Genomic DNA, 12,500 nt, shown 5'->3' with positions numbered 1-12,500 from the left:
TCTCGCAAACCTTATCCTCTCTCTCTTTCTCTCTCTCTCTCTCTCTCCAAGGCATCTAATAGTTCAACTTTGTTATCTCGCTAATCTTATCCTCTCTCTCTCTACCTCTCTCTCCAATGCATCTAGCAATTCAACTTTGTTATCTCGCTAATCCTATCCTCTCTCTCTCTCCCTCTCTCTCACTCTCTCTCTCTCTCTCTCTCCCTCTCCAAGGCATCTAACAACTCAACTTTGTTATCTCACTAATTCTATCCTTTGTCTCTATATCTCTCCCTCCAAGGCATCTAGTAGTTCAACTTTGTTATCTCACTAATCCTATCCCCTCTCTCTATCTCTCTCTCTCTCTCTCCCCCCCTCCATACCTAAACTTTGTTATCTCGCTAATCCTATCCTCTCTCTCTATCTCTCTCTCTCTCCCTCCCTTTCTCTCAACAAGGCATCTAGCAATTCAACTTCTCTCTCTCTCTCTCTCTCTTTCTCTAAGGCATCTAGTAGTTCAACTATCTATCTCTCTCTCTCTTTCTCTAAGGCATCTAGTAGTTCAACTATCTCTCTCTCTCTCCCTCACCTCTCCCTCTCCATCCCTCTCTCTCTCTCTCCCCCTCTCCAAGGCATCTAGTAGTTCAACTCTTTCTCCCCCTCTCTCTCCAAGGAATCTGGTATTTCAACTCACACTCTCTCTCTCTCTCCAAGGCATCTAATAGTTCAACTCACTCTCTCTCTCCCTCCCTCCCTCTCTCTCTTCCTCTCCAAGGCATCTAGTAGTTCAACTTTGTTATCTTGTTAATGGAATCTAGTAGTTCAACTTTGTTATCTTGTTAATCCTCTCTCTCTCTCTCTCTCTAAGGCATCTAGTAGTTCAACTTTGTTATCTTGTTAATCTTTCCATCTCTCTCTCTCTCTCCATAAGGCATCTAGTAATTCAACTTTGCTATCTCTCTCTCTCTCTCTCTCTCTCCTCTCTCTCTCTCTCTCTCTCTCTCTCCAAGGTATAGTTCAACTTTGTTATCTTTCTAATCCTACCATCTCTCTCTCTCTCTCGCCCCCCCTCCTTCCATCCCTCTCTCTCTCCCTGAGGAATCTAGTAGTTCAACTTTGTTATCTCAGTAATCCTATCTCTCTCTCTCGCGCTCTCCCCCCCTCAAGCATCTAGCAGTTCAACTTTGTTATCTTGATAATCCTCCCTCTCTCTCTCTCCCCCTCTATCTCTCCCTAAGGCATCTTCCTCTCTCTATCTCTCTTTCTCTCTTTCTCTCTCTCTCCCTCTCTCCCTAAGGCATCTAGCAGTTCAACTTTGTTATCTCTCTCTCTCTCTAAGGCATCTAGCAATTCAACTTTGTTATCTTTCTCCCTCTCTCTCTCTTTCTCTCTCTCTATCTCTCCCCCTCCCTCTCTCTCTCCCTAAGGCATCTAGCAGTTCAACTTTGTTATCTTTCTCTCTCTCTCCCTCTCCAAGGCATCTAGTAGTTCAACTCCCTCTCTCTCTCTCTCTCTCTCTCTCTCTCTCTCTCCCTCTCCAAGGTATCTAGTAGTTCAACTCCCTCTCCCTCTCTCTCCCTAAGGCATCTAGCAGTTCAACTTTGTTATCTCTCTCTCTATCTCTCTCTCCCTCTCCAAGGCATCTAATAGTTCAACTCCCTCTCTCTCTCTCCCCCCCTCTCCAAGGCATCTAATAGTTCAACTCTCTCTCTCTCTCTCTCTCTCTTCTCTCTCTCTCTCTCCCTCTCTCTCTTTCCACCCCGTCTCTCCCTCCCTCCCTCTCTCTCTCCCTAAGGTAGCTAGCTTTTCAACTTTGTTATCTCGCTAATCCTATCCTCTCTCTCTCCCTCTCCAAGGCATAGTTCAACTTTGTTATCTCTCTCTCTCTCTCTCTCTCTCTCTCTCTCTCTCTCTCTCCAAGGCATAGTTCAACTTTGTTATCTCTCTCTCTCTCTCTCTCTCTCCAAGGCATAGTTCAACTTTGTTATCTTTTTAATCCTGTAATCTCTCTCTCTATCCTCCCTCCCTCTCTCCCTCTCTCCCTAAGGCATCTAGCAATTCAACATTGTTATATCACTAATCCTATCTCTCTCTCTCTCCCTCCCTCTCCCCACCAACCTCCCTCCCTCCCTAAGGCATCTAACAACTCAACTTTGTTATCTCTCTCTCTCTCTCTCCCTCTCTAATCTAAGGCATCTAGAAGTTCAACTTTGTTATCTCTCTTTGCCCCCCCCTCCCTCTCTCCCCCGCCCTTCCCTCTCTCTCTCCCTAAGGCATCTAGCAATTCAACATTGTTATCTCGCTAATCCTACCCCCCCCTCTCTCTCTCTCCAAGGCATAGTTCAACTTTTTTATCTTGCTAATCCTATCATCTCTCTCTCTCTCTCTCTCTCTTCTCTCTCTCTCTCTCCTTCCCTCCCTCCCTCTCTCCCTAAGGCATCTAGAAATTCAACTTTTTATATCTCTAATCCTCTCTTTCTCTCTCTCTCTCTCTCTCTCTCTCTCTCTTTCCCTCCCTCCCTCTCTCCATAAGGCATATAGAAATTCAACTTTTTTATATCTCTAATCCTCTCTCTCTCTCTCTCTCTCTGTCTCTGTCTCTCTCTCTCTCTCTCTCTCCCTGCCTCCCTCCCTAAGGCATCTAACAGTTCAACTTTGTTATCTCTCTCTCTCTCTCTCTCCCTAAGGCATCTAGCAGTTCAACTTTGTTATCTCTCTCTCTCTCTCTCCCCCTCCCTAAGCCATCTAGCAGTTCAAATTTGTTATATATATATATATATATATATATATATATCTCTCTCTCTCTCTCTCCCTCTCTCTCCCTCCCTCTCCCCCCCGCTCTCTCTCTCTCTCTCTCTCTCCCCCCCATCTGTCCCCCCTCTCTCCCTCTCTCTCTCTCTCCCCACCCCCACTCTCTCTTTCCTTCTATCCCCCTCCCTATCTCTCTCTCTCTCCCCTCTCCCCAACCTCTTTCTCTCTCCCCCTCCCTCCCTCCCCCCCCTCTCTCTCCCCTCCCCTCCCCCCCCTCTTGTATAAATTCCCACTGTAGATCAATAGATTATGCAATATACTAAAACACAATACAAGATCTACTTCTACCACACTTTGTGGAAGCTTAATCGAATTGAGCAAGATCAAGAGAACACATATAACTGAGAATGAGAAATCAATCACACATAACACAGAAGAAATAACCCGGGGAAAACCTTAGCCTAAAACACCAATCTTTGTATTATCATACAAGTGGAAATCGTGTTCAAGTTACAAAAAGAATCAGCTCTCAAGCTATCCTGCTCTCTCTAAAATCAAACAATACTGCTCATAGACAGTCAAAGGCTCTCACAGCCTTCTCCTCTGCCCTCCAAGCCTCTTATTTCCTTGTGCAGTTTTTCCTGGGGTCCAGTGCTTCCACTTGTGTGAATTCCCACCTCACACAGCTCACTTGGCTCAAAAATAACTGCACAAACCTAAAGGAGATAAATCCTTCTGCATAGATGAGTTTCCTTTATAGGAAAAATCCATCCAAATGATAGTACATTGTCCCTCCTCTGATCTCAACTGGATCTCTGTCTGAACTGACATGCATGAGTTATTTATGAGAGAATATTCAGTTATCTGAAGTGCAACAGTTACATGCATGCAAGCATTAACTAACTAAACTCACAATTAATTCAACAAACTGTTTGAATTAATCTAACTGGACTTGACTCAGTTAACTGAGCCAACTAATTACAACTCATCCTTATCTCTTTAACTGATGGATAAATTCCTCAATTAATGGAGAAACTGTTGCATGTCCCCACATAGACTTCATGTTTGATTTTCTCCAACTAATTAACTCAAGATGAATTAATTAATTAATTTACAAATAGCTGCTAAGATCAAATTCGAATTTTACTTCACTATTTTAGTTCAGGGACTAACTAAAATAGGAATCTATCCCGAACTGCTAAAAATAGCAATGCTATTTTTAGCACTTCCATTTTTCATTCCTTGTTGCTCAGTCCAACACTGGTACCTGAACTGCTATTTATAGCAGTGCTATTTTTAGCACTTCTATTTTTAGCATTTATTGTTGCCATTTTCAACACTCCCTCTCAACAAGAAAGGCTTCAACTCAAACCCGATCCTGAACCTTTGGAATGTTCTGCATGCAACACTTCTTCCAAGTGTGGACGCTTCAGCAACTCTAGAAACAAAAAAAACTCCCAACTAACCTCTCTGTTGGGCTAGAAACAGACTCTCATGTTGAAGCTCCCTCTGTCACTGAAAAGTGCTCCCTCTCTAACCTCTGAGCTACTGCAACATCTCCATGCATCTTGCACTGTTGCACACCTCATTGTGCCATCCTTCACTGGTGCAACACTCCTGTGCCTCTCGCACTGTTGCAGTGTGCTAGCTCTGCACTGTCTTGAGATTCCTGCACTGTAGCTCTCTTGGCCGCTCCATCCGCATCTATCTCTACCCACTCAGCTAGTCCTGCTACTCCTCATCGGGGCTCCCGTAGCAAAGTCGAATCAAAGAGGTTGGGTACCTCAAGGATCTTGCCCCTATTCCAACCTTCTTGGGACTGTCAGTCCACATCACCCCACCTCCTACCTGGAGGTATGGATGCATGTGACCCCTTTGCCCACTTGGCTCGAAATTTTCCCTTACTGGAGGTCTCTACTTGAGTGGATGCCTCCACTCAGTCTCCTCTCGGCTTCTCCAGTTGTGGCTACTCCACAACCTCCTAAAGCTGCTTCACCAATTGTGGCTCCTCCACAATTGTCTGAGACTTCTTCTGGCGCTGCATGTTGAGAGGTAGTGTACCCTCCCTCTCAACCACCAAGTCTCCATCAGTTGCCTTGCTCCTCAAGGCTTTGCATGCATCTTGAATCTCAAGAGCATATAGGTTCTTGACTCATGAACCTATCTGCTTCACCTTTCTAGTGGTGATGTGTCGAAGGAAAACCTTTCCCTTACTGAAGACTACATCATAGCCCTTGTCTTCCAGCATGGCGATCGACACCAAATTTTTATTCAGTCTTGGTATATACTTGACATCGGTCAAGGTAATGCGAGCTCCATGCTCCCTCTAAAAAACAACCGTGCCTACACCTGAGACACTGTACTTTTCATCATTACCCATCGCTATGAGTATCTAGAGATCTTTCTCCTCCAAGGTACTGAACAAACTCTTGTCGTCGATCATGTGGAAAGAAGCTCCACTATCAAGAAACCAATAACTTCCCACCATGGATGAAACCATGCATGCGAAAAGTGTGAAATCCAACTCGAAATGTGAGGCCAGTGCCTCACCTTCTGATCCTTCCACAGATCCCTTCTTGGATTTCCTCAGTGGACAATTTGTAGCAAAATGGCCCACTTCATGACAATGAAAGCATCACACTTTTAATTTGTCAAACTTCTTCCCACCGTGGAAAGAACTGGATTTGGGATGATAATCCTTCTCCTTCCCTTTCTTTGCCTTACTCGCTAAGGCACAATTTTCTTCATCTTCTTTGGATGAAGAAGATCCATCTTTGGTGCTTCTTTGTATCTCCTCCTGCATCAGATCTGACCAAAGTCGTTCCCAATTTGGCAGTTTCTCTCTTCCGTTTGCCGAGTCTTGGTAGCTATGCCAACTCTTAGGAATACCGAGGAGTGCTAGACTCACCATGTCGTCATTAGCGGTCATGATCCCTACACTTCCAAGCTCATCCTTGCACGTGGTGAACTTGTTCAAATATGTAGAGATCGGGTCACCCTTTTCACACTTGATTTTCCGAAGCTTGTCTTTCAGCGCCAGCTTCCTCTTATCGTTGTTGTTCTGAAATAGATCTTTCAATGTTTTCCACATCGAAAATGGTGTCTGCTTCCCATGGAGGCTCAAGACAATGTGGTCTCGAACTCCCTCTAGGAGGATTCTCCTTGCTCTAGCCACACATTTCTTCCATTCCGCCAGTTCAGTAGCATCAGTCGGCTTGGGGACTTCATGATCAATGAAGTCCTTTATACCGTTATCCTCTAATATTGCTTCCATGCAATCCTTCCAGGCTATATAATTCGAGCTGCCATCAAGGGCATACTCAAGTCTTAAACCACTGAATGCCATTGGTGAATTGAGATGTGATAAGAACTCGATTTCTATATTCAGGAACCACAAACTTCGAACTTCTCCTTCTTGTATATTGTTCTTCGCCTTTATCACCTTTACTTCGATACCATGTAGAAATTCCCACTGTAGATCACTAGATTATGCAATATACTAAAACACAATACAAGATCTACTTCTACAACACTTTGCGGAAGCTTAATCGAATTGAGCTAGATCAAGAGAACACATATAACTTAGAATGAGAAATCAATCACACATAGCACAGAAGAAATAACCCGGGGAAAAACTTAGCCTAAAACACCAATCTCTATATTATCATACAAGTGGAAATCTTGTTCAAGTTACAAAAAGAATCAGCTCTCAAGCTATCCTGCTCTCTCTACAATCAAACAATACTATTCATAGACAGACAAAGGCTCTCACAACCTTCTCCTCTGCCCTCCAAGCCTCTTATTTCCTTGCGCAGTTTTTCCTGGGATCCAGTGCTTCCACTTGTGTGAATTCCCACCTCACACAGCTCACTTGGCTCAGAAATAACTGCACAAACCTGAAGGAGATAAATCCTTCTGCATAGATGAGTTTCCTTTATAGGAAAAATCCATCCAACTGATAGTACATTGTCCCTCCACTGATCTCAACTGGATCTCTATCTGAACTGACATGCATGAGTTATTTATGAGAGAATATTCAGTTATCTGAAGTGCACCAGTTACATGCATGCAAGCATTAACTAACTAAACTCACAATTAATTCAACAAACTATTTGAATTAATCTAACTGGACTTGACTCAGTTAACTGAGCCAACTAATTACAACTCATCCTTTTCTCTTTAACTGATGGATAAATTCCTCAAGTAATGGAGAAATTGTTGCATGTCCCCACATAGACTTCATGTTTGATTTTCTCCAACTAATTAACTCAAGATGAATTAATTAATTAACTTACAAACAGCTGCTAAGATCAAATTCGAATTTTACTTCACTATTTTAGTTTAGGGACTAACTAAAATAGGAATCTATCCTGAACTGTTAAAAATAACAATGCTATTTTTAGCACTTCCACTTTTCATTCCTTGTTGCTCAGTCCAGCACTGGTACCTGAACTGTTATTTATAGTAGTGTTATTTTTAGCACTTCTACTTTTAGCATATCTTGTTGCCATTTTCAACATCTCCCTCTCCCCCTCCCTCCCCCTCCCTCCCCCCTCCCTCTCTCTCTCTCCCCCTCCCTCCCTCCCTCTCTCTCTCCTCCCTCCCTCCCTCTCTCTCCCTCCCTCCTCCCCCTCCCTCCCTCCCTCTCTCCCCTCGCCTCCCTCCCTCCCTCCCTCCCCTCTCTCTCTCCCCTCCCCCCTCCCCCTCTCTCCCCCCCCCTCCCTTCCCTCTCTCTCCTCTCCTCCCTCTCTCCTCCCCTCCCTCCTCTCCCTCCCCTCTCTCTCTCCCCCTCCCTCCCTCTCTCTCTCTCTCTCCCCCTCCCTCCTCCCTCTCTCTCCTCTCCCCCTCCCTCTCTCTCTCTCTCCCCCCTCCCCCCCCTCCCTCCCTCCCTCCCTCTCTCTCCCCCCTCCCCCCCTCCCTCCCTCCTCTCCCTCCCTCCCTCTCTCCTCCCCCCTCTCCCTCCTCCCTCCCTCTCTCTCCCCCCTCCCTCCCTCCCTCCCTCTCTCTCTCCCTCCCTCCCTCCCTCTCTCTCTCCCCTCCCCTCCCTCCCTCCCTCCCCCCTCCCTCTCTCCCTCCCCCTCCCTCCCTCCCTCCCTCCCTCCCTCCCTCCCTCCCCCTCCCTCCCTCCCTCTCCCTCTCCACCTCCCTCCCTCTCTCTCCCATCCCTCCCTCCCTCTCTCTCTCTCCCTCCCCTCCCTCCCTCCCTCTCTCTCTCTCCCCCTCCCTCCCTCTCTCTCTCTCTCCCTAGCCCACCCTCCCCCTCCCTGCCCCCCATCTCTATCTCTCTCTCTCTCTCTCTCTCTCTCCCCCCGCCCAGCTCTCTCTCTCCCCCCCCCCCCACTCTCTCTCTCTCTGCCCCCTGCGCCCCCCTCTCTCTCTCTGCCCCCTGCGCCGCCCTCTCTCTCTCTGGCCCCCGCTCCCCCCTCTCTCTCCCTCGCTCTCTCTCTCTCTCTCTCTCCCCCCCCCCTCTCTCTCTCTCCCCCTCCCCACCCCCCTCTCTCCTCTCCCTCTCCCTCCCTTCAACCATTACTCTCTCTCTATCTCTCTCTCTCTCAAATGTTGGGACTATCCCCCACTCCAACATCCCCCCCAAGATCATTCAACCGAACACCCTGATGGTTCCATCCACTTACCTTCATCCATTACACACACACTCTCTCTCTTAGAGCAGATAGACCCCAAGCAAGGCACCTTTCACCCATCATAGTAGCTAAGAGATTCAAAAGAGTAGCTAGAGATATATCCAGAGTTTCTTTCTTTCGACCTCAGATGTTGGGCTCTCTCTCTCTCTCTCTACCCCCCTCTCTCCCTCCCTCCCTCTCCAAGCCTCTAGTAGTTCAACTTCTCTCTCTCTCTCCCTCCCTCCCCCCATCTCTCTATCTCTCTCTCCAAGGCATCTAGCAGTTCAACCTCTCTCTCTCTCTCTCTCTCTCTCTCTCTCTCTCTCTCCCTCAACTTTGTTATCTCACTAATCCTATCCTCTCTCTCTATCTCTCCCTCCCCCCCTCCCTCCCTCCCTCTCTCTCTCTAAGGCATCTAGTAGTTCAACTTTGTTATCTCGCTAATCTTATCCTCTCTCCTCTCTCTCTCTCTCCCCTCTCTCTCCCCCCCCCTCTCCAAGGCATCTAACAGTTCAAATTTGGTATCTCTCTAATCTTATCATCTCTCTCTCTCTCTCTCCAAGGAATCTAGTAGTTCAACTTTGTTATCTCGCTAATCCTATCCTCTCCCTATATCTCTCTCTCTCCCTCTCCAAGGCATTTAACAGTTCAACTATGTTATCTCGCTAATCCTATCCTCTCTCTCTATATCTCTCCCTCCAAGGCATCTAACAGTTCAACTTTGTTATCTCACTAATCCTATCATCAAACTCTCTCTCTCTCTCTCCATCCCTCAACTTTGTTATCTCGCTAATCCTATGCTCTCTCTCTTTCACTCTCTCTCCCTCCCTCCCTCTATCTCCAAGGCATTTACAAGTTCAACTTTGTTATCTTGCTAATCCTATCCTCTCCCTCCCTCTCTCTCCTAGGCATTTAGCATCTCAACTTCTCTCTCTCTCTCTCTCCCCCACCCACCCCTCCAAGGCATATAATAGTTCAATTTTGTTATCTTGCTAATCTTATCCTCTCTCTCTCTCTCTCTCTCTCTCTCTCTCCAAGCCATCTAGCAATTCAACTTTGTTATCTCGCTAATCCTATCCTCTCTCTCTCTCTCTCTCTCTCTCTCTCTCCTCCATCTCTCTCTCTCCCTCCATCTCTCTCTCCAAGGCATTTAGCAGTTCAACCTCTCTCTCTCTCTCTCTCTCCCTCCCCTCCCTCCCTCTCTCTTGCTCTCTCTCCCCCTCCCCCCCTCCTCTCTCTCTCTCTCCCCCCCTCTCTCTCTCTCTCCCCCCTCCCTCCCTATCTCTCTCTCCCCCCCTCCCTCCCTCTCTCTCCCCCTCTCCAAGGCATCTAGTAGTTCAACTCTCTCTCTCTCTCTCTTTGCCCCCCCTCCCCCCCTCTCTCTCCCTAAGGCATCTAGCAGTTCAACTTTGTTATCTCGCTAATCCTATCATCTCTCTCTCTCTCTCTCTCAGGCATAGTTCAACTTTGTTATCTTGCTAATCCTATCATCTCTCTCTCTCTCTCTCTCCCCTCTCCCTCCCTCCCTTTCTCTCTCCCTAATGCATCTAGCAGTTCAACTTTGTTATCTCGATAATCCTCTCTCTCTCTCTCTCTCTCTCTCTCTCTCTCTCTCTCCATCCTCCCTAAGGCATCTAGTAGTTCAAATTTGTTTCTCTCTCTCTCCCTAATGCATCTAGCAGTTCAACTTTGTTACCTCGCTAATCCTCTCTCTCTCTCTCTCTCTCTCTCTCTATCTCTCTCTCTCTATCTCTCTCTCGCTCCCTCCCTCTCTCTCCCTAAGGCTTCTAGTAGTTCAACTTTGTTATCTTGCTAATCCTATCTCTCTCTCTCCCTAAGGCATCTAACAATTCAACTTTGTTATCTCTCTCTCTCTCTCTCTCAGTTCAACTTTGTTATCTTGCTAATCCTCTCTCTCTCTCTCTCTCTCTCACAATTCAAATTTGTTATCTCGCTAATCCTCTCTCTCTCTCTGTTCCCTCCCTCCCTTCCTCCCTCCCTCCCTCCCTCTCTCTCGCAGTTCAACTTTGTTATCTCAATAATCCTCTCTCTCTCTCTCTCTCTCTCTCTCTCTCTCTCTCTCTCCCCTCAAACTCTACATAAGTATATACATCCCCAATTCACCAATTCACCCCACTCACCTTCATCCATTACTCTCTCTCTCTCTCAAATGTTGGGACTATCCCCCACTCCTACATCCCCCCAAGATCATTCAACCAGACACCCTGATGGTTCCATCCACTCACCTTCATCCATTACACACACACTCTCTCTCTCTTAGATCAGATAGACCCTAAGCAAGGCACCTTTCATCCATCATAGTAGCTAAGAGATTCAAAAGAGTAGCTAGAGATATATCTAGAGTTTCTTTCTTCCGACCTTAGAGGTTGGGCTCTCTCTCTCTCCCCTCTCCCCCCCCCTCTCTCGCCCCCTCCCTCCCTCCCTCTCCAAGGATCTAATAGTTCAACTTCTCTCTCTCTCTCTCCCTCCCTCTCTCCCTCTCTCTATCTCTCTCTCCAAGGATACCTCTCTCTCTCTCTCTCTCCCTCTCCCTCCCTCCCTCCCTCCCTCAACTTTGTTATCTCTCTAATCCTATCCTCTTTCTCTTTCTCTCCCTCCCTCCTTCGCTCCCTCTCTATCCAAGGCATCTAGTAGTTCAACTTTGTTATCTCACTAATCTTATCCTCTCTCTCTCCCCCCCCCAAGGCATCTAACAATTCAACTTTGTTATCTCGCTAATATTATCATCTCTCTCTCTTTCTCTCTCCAAGGCATCTAGCAGTTCACTTTGTTATCTCGCTAATCTTATCCTCTCTCTCTCTCTCTCTCTCTCCAAGGCATTTAACAATTCAACTTTGTTATCTCGCTAATCTTATCCTCTCTCTCTATATCTCTCCTTGCAAGGCATCTAGCAGTTCAACTTTGTTATCTTGCTAATACTATCCTCTCTCTCTCTCTCCCTCCCTCCCTCCCTCCTTCCCTCCTTCCCTCCCTCCCTCAACTTTGTTATCTCGCTAATCCTATCCTCTCTCTCTATCTCTCTCTCTCTCCCTCCCTCCCTCTCTCTCTAAGGCATCTAGCTATTCAACTTTATTATCTCGCTAATCCTATCCTCTCCCTCTCTCTTTCTCCCTCCCTCCCTCCCTCTCTTCCCTCTCTCTCTCTCCAAGGTATTTAGCAACACAACTTCTCTCTCTCTCTCCCCCACCCCTCTCCAAGGCATCTAACAGTTCAACTTTCTTATCTCGCTAATCTTATCCTCTCTCTCTCTCTCCCAAAGGCATCTAACAGTTCAACTTTGTTATCTCGCTAATCCTATCCTCTCTCTCTCTCTCTCCCCCGCTCTATCTCTCTCCCTCTCCAAGGCAGTTAACAATTCAACTTTGTTATCTCACTAGTCCTATCCTCTCTCTCTACATCTCTCCATCCAAGGGATCTAGCAATTCAACTTTGTTATCTCGCTAATCTGATCCTCTCTCTCTCTCTCTCTCCCCCTCCCTCTCTCTCTCTCCAAGGCATCTAATAGTTCAACTTCTCTCTCTCTCTCTCTCTCTCTCTCTCTCTCTCTCTCTCTCTCTCTCCCCCCCTCCCTCCCTCTCTCTCCCTCCCTCTCCCCCTCCCTCCCTCTCTCTCCCTCCCTCTCCCCCTCCCTCCCTCTCTCTCCCTCCCCTCCCTCTCACTCTCTCCCCCTCTCCAAGGCATCTAGTATCTCAACTCTCTCTCTCTCTCAACTTTGTTATCTCGCTAATCCTATCCTCTCTCTCTATCTCTCTCTCTCTCTCCCTCCCTCTCTTTCTCCAAGTTATCTAACAGTTCAACTTCTCTCTCTCTCTCTCTCTCTCTCTCTCTCTCTCTCTCTCTCTCTCTCTCTCTCTCTCCCTCCCTCTCTCTCCCTCCCTCTCACTCTCTCCCCCTCTCCAAGGCATCTAGTAGTTCAACTCTCTCTCTCTCTCCAAGGCATCTAGTAGTTCAACTTTGTTATCTTGCTAATCCTACCATCTCTCTCTCTCTCTATCGCCTCCCCCCTCCTCCCTCCCCCCTCTCTCTCACCTCCCTCCTCCCTCCCTCCCTCTCTCTCTCCCCCTAAGTCATCTAGCAATTCAACTTTGTTATCTCGCTAATCCTATCCTCTCTCTCTCTCTCTCCAAG

This window comes from Pinus tabuliformis, chromosome 8 (genome assembly GCF_031772625.1).
Source record: "Pinus tabuliformis cultivar Carrire ecotype Pingquan chromosome 8, CPIR1, whole genome shotgun sequence".
NCBI lineage: Eukaryota > Viridiplantae > Streptophyta > Pinopsida > Pinales > Pinaceae > Pinus > Pinus tabuliformis.
The sequence above is the reverse complement of the archived record's forward strand: the minus strand, read 5'-3'. Positions refer to the sequence as shown.